Here is a 5,898-nt window from a genome sequence, read left to right as displayed (position 1 = left end):
TTGTTTGCTAATTGGCAGATCCTCTAATTGGTTATATTTTAATATGCATAACCTTTCCCCCACATAATAAGGTGTCTTGAGTCTTCTTTCTGAAAGTGAGGGAAATGAGTGTTTACCTGCTCACCTAGTATGAAAACAGCTGTTGCTGTGTTTGTTAATTAATTGCTGCTAGAGCTAATCCATCATTAAAAGTTATTGCCAAATCCATCAATACAATTTGTCCCAGGCCTTCATTTCAACCACTGGCTACAGAAGCAACAAGACTTGATTTTAGTAATTGTTTAATTTGTTACTTCACAGATACAAAGCCATTCCATCTAATAATGAAATAGCCCCATCAAATCAATCAATCGGAGCACAACTGAAGTTGTGGGGTTGTACACCTGACAGCAGACCAAATGGCACTTAGGAAATTCAATCTTACATGAATTCTTGAAGGGGTGAAATTACTTTTCAAGATGAACGGTTATTAGTATGGTGGGTTGTAGGTGTATCACAAGATAATTTTATCTGTTTTGGGATTGCCCAGTAGAGGGAGATTGGGGGACTGTATTTTAATACTTTGTTAGAAGCCGCCCAGAGTAGCTGGGGAAACCCAGCCAGATGGGTGGGATATAAATAAATAAATTATTATTATTATTATTATTATTATTATTATGAGTTTCTTAAGGGTGAATCATCATCAGAGATAAGGGTGTACCACTCAGGGGCAGGTAAGATGAAGTACATGCGACTTAAGAATATATAAAGAAAACATATAGCACAAAACAAAAGAAAGCAGAGAAGTAAACCTCAACATTACTAAGGTAGGTAGGTGTCATAAGTCCTGTGTAGGTGTCATGGTCAGGCCTTGAGAAGGAGTGGGAGTGCTTTGGGGAGTTAGAGCAGGATGATATTGGGGAGGGGTCCACATAAGGTGGTAGTAGCAGATTCAGACCCCAAGAGATGTTGGATTCTGGGGATAGTTCCAGTGGGTTAAGGGCTGGAGATCTGGCCACTGAAGAAGACTCAGACAAACTGTCAGAAATACCTCCCTTACAGAAACGCCTCACTTAGCTTCTCTTGTCTAGAAACTGCCTCTGGCACCTTCTGCTGCTACACAGGAACCTCACCCATTCAGGGGAGGCAGCTGAAAGTAAAGGATGGAAAATGCAAGGTAAAAAGATAGCAAAAAGAGGGGAGATTAGGAGAGGAAACTATAATAAAAAAACTACAATAATAATAGATCAACCCACCACAAAAGGTTATGAGGATACAATGTGGGGAGGCATGTTTGTCACCGTGAGCTCCTTGGAGGAAGAGCAGTATCAGATATCTTAAATAATAATAGAAATGAGCAAGCGCCATTTAAAATAGTCATCTTGAAACAGCACCATTGCAACAGTACTGCTGGCACTGAAAGTTAATGACTAAAAATGGTGGCAGAATGGACGTGGACTGGGTGTGTCAGAACCCACAGCATCTGATCCTGGTCTGTGTTAGAGAGATGTACATCTTGGCTAACTCTGCTTAGAGCAGAAATGAATAATGATTCTAAAATACATTGATCAAATCAAAGCCATTCTTTTCTTGAATGAAGATTCACATCTGCACCAACGGAATGGCTGCAATTTGTTCAATTTCAGATTTGCCTTGAAAATTTGCCATTCTCTAGTCATACTTCTTCACAATTAGTGTCAAAAATTAGCAGTATCTTTGCTTAAGGGACATAAACTCAATTTCATACAATTAGAACAGCACCAAAGCTCTCCTCAACGCCCTCCCTCAAGTAAATGCTTTTGAAATGCTTTAGGCTTTTGTCATGGCATCAGGATGCAAGAATACAAATAGGTTATTGTAGGGAATCTTGATTAAAGCCAAATGCCATCCAATTATTTATCTGTTGCCCAAATCCTGTCCTTAAATACTTGGCGATGCTTTTGTGTTTCTGGTAGCTGTGATTAAAATTCGCTATAGCGATGCCTGAAAGAGCTTGATGCATTCATTTTAAAGCTCAGTGACATATTTTTGATCACAAATAACAAAAGTCTCACAAAGGAATTGTGTGCATTTGGAGGGTGTTAATTGCTCTTCATCAATCTCTCTCCTTTTTTATGCTCTATTGTCTCCCTGTGAAATGTGCATCGGTGCAAACAGGCAAGCACAAAGAGAGAAACTGCACCACTTCTAAATCATCTTTCTGGGTAAATGATGTGGCGAGTCTAGCTTGAGCTCACACATTTGGCCAAGACTTTTCAAATCCAGACACGAGAACTACAGTGGACCTTGTGTTACTCCAGCAATGAAGGGTGTGTGTGTGGATACCACATAGTAGGAGGCAGGCAGAGATAGCGGGAGGACTAGAAGGAGCAACATCTTACTGACCTCCCATGAAACCTTGGCTGGATTCCACCAGCTAGCAGCCATATCATCTACACTCCACCTGAAGGAACAGGTTCATTGTCTGGCAGTGCTCCTGGATTCCAACTTCTCACCAGTCTCAAATGGTTTCTGTGGCTAGGAGTGCTTAGGCTGACTCACCAGTTACATCCATCCCGCAATTGGGATAGCCTGGCCTCAGTTGTCCATGGTCTGGTGAACTCTCACCTGGTTTTGATTTTAGTCATTATGAGACAGAGTGGCTGTATATATTTGAAGTAAATTAAAAGTGAGCCTTAATGGTGCTAAGGTAAGTAGAATAATTCAATCAGAGCCTAGCACTACCAAATTGGATCCTCTGTTCCACTAAAAACAGGAGAAAAGGGTCAGTGTTTCTCATCCAGCCCTTTTGGAGATGGGCACAACACTGTGGTATTGGAGATGGTATTCCAACAGTGTAGGCTGGGCATGGGCAAGGGAAGTGGGATGATCCTCCCACCTACTTGTGTTCCATGTGCCGACTGTGCCTTGAAGACGGACCTCATGCCTGCATACTAGGGACTGTGCACAGAACCTCCAATCTGTCCTGTGGCCCCACATGCAGGAAGCCCCTTGAGCAGGAGGAGCAACCAACATCCCACAAGATTGCGTCCTCTGCTAGTAAGCATGGTGCTCTTTCAGGAGCAGGGTAGTGGAAGGAGAAGCCAGGGAGGAAAGCCCACAGCCTGTATCCAAGCCCAAAGCCCTGCCAAAGGCACCCTCCACTTCTATCTTCTCCCAGAAAGTTGCAGCTGGTAACTTTTTTGAGATCTCCCAGAAAGGACTTACCCCTCCGAGACTGCCATTTTTAGGGGGTGCTATGGCCTACTGACTCTATGTTAGGCATCTAGAAAGCACCTCCCCTGGACTCCTTTAATGGAGTATCCCCGATTCCCTGAAGCAGGGGGTGGGCGGGCTCCCAACCCTGCCCCCTGCCTAGACTAGGGCTGGATCCAATGCATTATCTGTCAACAAGTTGTGACAATTGCTATGAGGTAGGCAAAACTCTCAATTTGCCTACAGTCAAATTCCTCCCTGGCCCCGGAAATTTTGGAACAAGATGGAGACAAAATAAAATTGCAGAGTTTTGAGAAACTGAAAAATAAAGTGCGAGACTGGCTCCATTATTACCAAATAATGGAGGCATACAATTTGGACAATAAAGTTGGCTTCCAGGTGGAAAAATCAAAATTGGAAACAGAATTGTTAGACTCAAATATCAAGAATTTATCAAGAATGTATAACTTGCTGTTGAAATGGAACACTCAGGATGAAATGGTGAAATCAGTTATGATTAAATGGGCACAAGATGTTGGACATAGCATAATGATGGCTGATTGGGAACAGTTATGGACCACAGGTATGAAATTTACGGCATGTAATGCCTTAAGAGAAAACTTAATGAAAATGATCTATAGGTGGTACATGACACCAGTCAAGCTTGCAAAAATTTACCATCTGCCCGATAATAAATGTTGAAAATGTAATGAGACTGAAGGTACATTCTTTCACCTTTGGTGGACATGCCCAAGGATTAAGACATTCTGGGAGATGATTTATAACGAAATGAAAAAGGTTTTAAATTTAAATATACCTTCCTGAAGAAACCAGAGGCATTTCTCCTGGGCATGGTTGGCCAATTGGTGCCAAAGAAGGATAGAATATTTTTTATGTATGCAACAAGAGCAGCAAGAATACTCATCGCGAAGTATTGGAAGACACAAGATTTACCCACCCGGGAAGAATGGTAGAGGAAGTTGATGGACTACATGGAACTGGCGGAAATGACTGGCAGAATCTGAGACCAGGGAGAAGAGTCGGTGGAAGAAGACTGGAAAAAGTTTAAAGATTATTTACGGAAATATTGTAAAATTAATGAATGTTAGGAAAATGTTGGAATGAAGCTATATGGCTTTAGTAGAAATGTTATAAGGAATTAAGTATAAATAGATTAAAAGAGTATCAAAGGGAAAAATAAGGTTAGAATGTGTTAAGATAATTATAGGATAGAAAACAGAGAAAGATGGAAAGGAATTGCTGAAACAGTTAACAGAAGTGGAATACAAAAAGGGAGGTGTGAGGAGGTCACGGAAATAAGTGATGAAAGATAAGATACTGAAATTATTTGATGTGTTTTAATTTTTTTTTATTAGTTTAAATGTGTTGGTGTTGTGTAGTGTTTTTGTGTTGTATTATATTGTTCTTATTTTTTGTAGTGTTTAAATTGTTAATAAATATTTTTTTTAAAAAACAAACAAATTCCTCCCTGGCCCCAATTATAACAACTGAATATTTCCATAGCAAGGTCATACACAGAATCTGCCTGCCCACCTGCAGGCAGGGCCATATGCTACATTGGATGGGAGGGTGGGAATTCAGCTTTGACAGAGCCGACAAGTCCCATTGAGGCATCTTTATAAGCCCAGTGAAGACCAAGAGCTGAAGTCTTCACTCAGGTCCACCACAAAGACCTGCCCAGCCCCTGCGTGCCTGTGATAGGTTTGTTCAAATGCAGCTTGCCTGTGATAGGTCTGTTCAAATGCAGCTTGATTGTGATAGGTCTGTTTGAATACAAGTCTCCCAGCAACCTACATGGCCAGAGCAGGATGGAGTGTTGTGTCCCAATGGTGGTGCAGGGCTGGAAGTTCATCCTGGGCTCAGACAGCGGTTGTAGAAGGCCGCAATAGTCACTTGCCATCATATGAAGGAGGGTTGCAGGTGGCGCTGTGGGTTAAGCCAGTGTTTCCCAACCTTGGGCCTCCAGCTGTTTTTGGACTATAACTCCCATCATCCCTAGCTAGCAAGACCAGTGGTCAGGGATGATGGGAATTGTAGTTCAAAAACAGCTGGAGGCCCAAGGTTGGGAAACACTGGGTTAAGCTACAGAGCCTAGGACTTGCCGATCAGAAGGTCGGAGGTTCAAATCCCCGCGACAGGGTGAGCTCCTGTTGCTCGGTCCCTGCTCCTGCCAACCTAGCAGTTTGAAAGCACGTCAAAGTGCAAGTAGATAAGTAGGTACCGCTCTGGTGGGAAGGTAAATGGTGTTTCTGTGTGCTGCTCTGGTTCACCAGAAGAGGCTTAGTCATGCTGGCCACATGACCTGGAAGCTGTACACCGGCTCCCTCGGCCAATAAAGCGAGATGAGCACTGCAACCCCAGAGTCGGTCACGACTGGACCTAATGGTCAGGGGTCCCTTTACCTTTTATCATATGAAGGTAAGAGGTCCTTTTGCCTTGGAAAGTGTTTTAGTTTGTCAGATGAACTTATTCTCCCTCTCTTCTCCCTGTATGCTGTTCTGCGGGTTCTTCAGACTGCTCACCCCATGCCCAGGGCTAATTTTGGGGTCACAGTGTGAATAGAGGGTTGAAAGCCCCATTGCATAAACAGAATTCCTTGCACAAGGCTTCCCCTGATGAGACTCATTTGTTGAATTCTGTCCCTACTCTTTGGATACAGTGCCCAACTTGGCTCTTGGAAAACATGAGGGTCATGGTTTTGGA

The 5,898-nt window shown here is 42.7% G+C and overlaps 1 long non-coding RNA gene across 1 annotated transcript; it reads right to left on the bottom strand.

Annotated features, from left to right (window-relative positions):
- Positions 1 to 1,078: 1,078 nt before the first annotated feature.
- Positions 1,079 to 4,828, bottom strand: LOC307209651. The gene is made up of 4 exons (XR_013835696.1): positions 4,729 to 4,828; positions 2,365 to 2,586; positions 1,236 to 1,315; positions 1,079 to 1,129 (listed from the first exon to the last, which is right to left on the bottom strand). It is a non-coding gene; the product is annotated as an uncharacterized lncRNA (long non-coding RNA).
- Positions 4,829 to 5,898: the final 1,070 nt, after the last annotated feature.

The sequence above is a fragment of the Podarcis cretensis genome (assembly GCF_951804945.1).
Source record: "Podarcis cretensis genome assembly, chromosome: 2".
In the NCBI taxonomy this organism is placed as follows: domain Eukaryota; kingdom Metazoa; phylum Chordata; class Lepidosauria; order Squamata; family Lacertidae; genus Podarcis; species Podarcis cretensis.
This window is presented reverse-complemented; position numbering and strand designations above follow the sequence as displayed.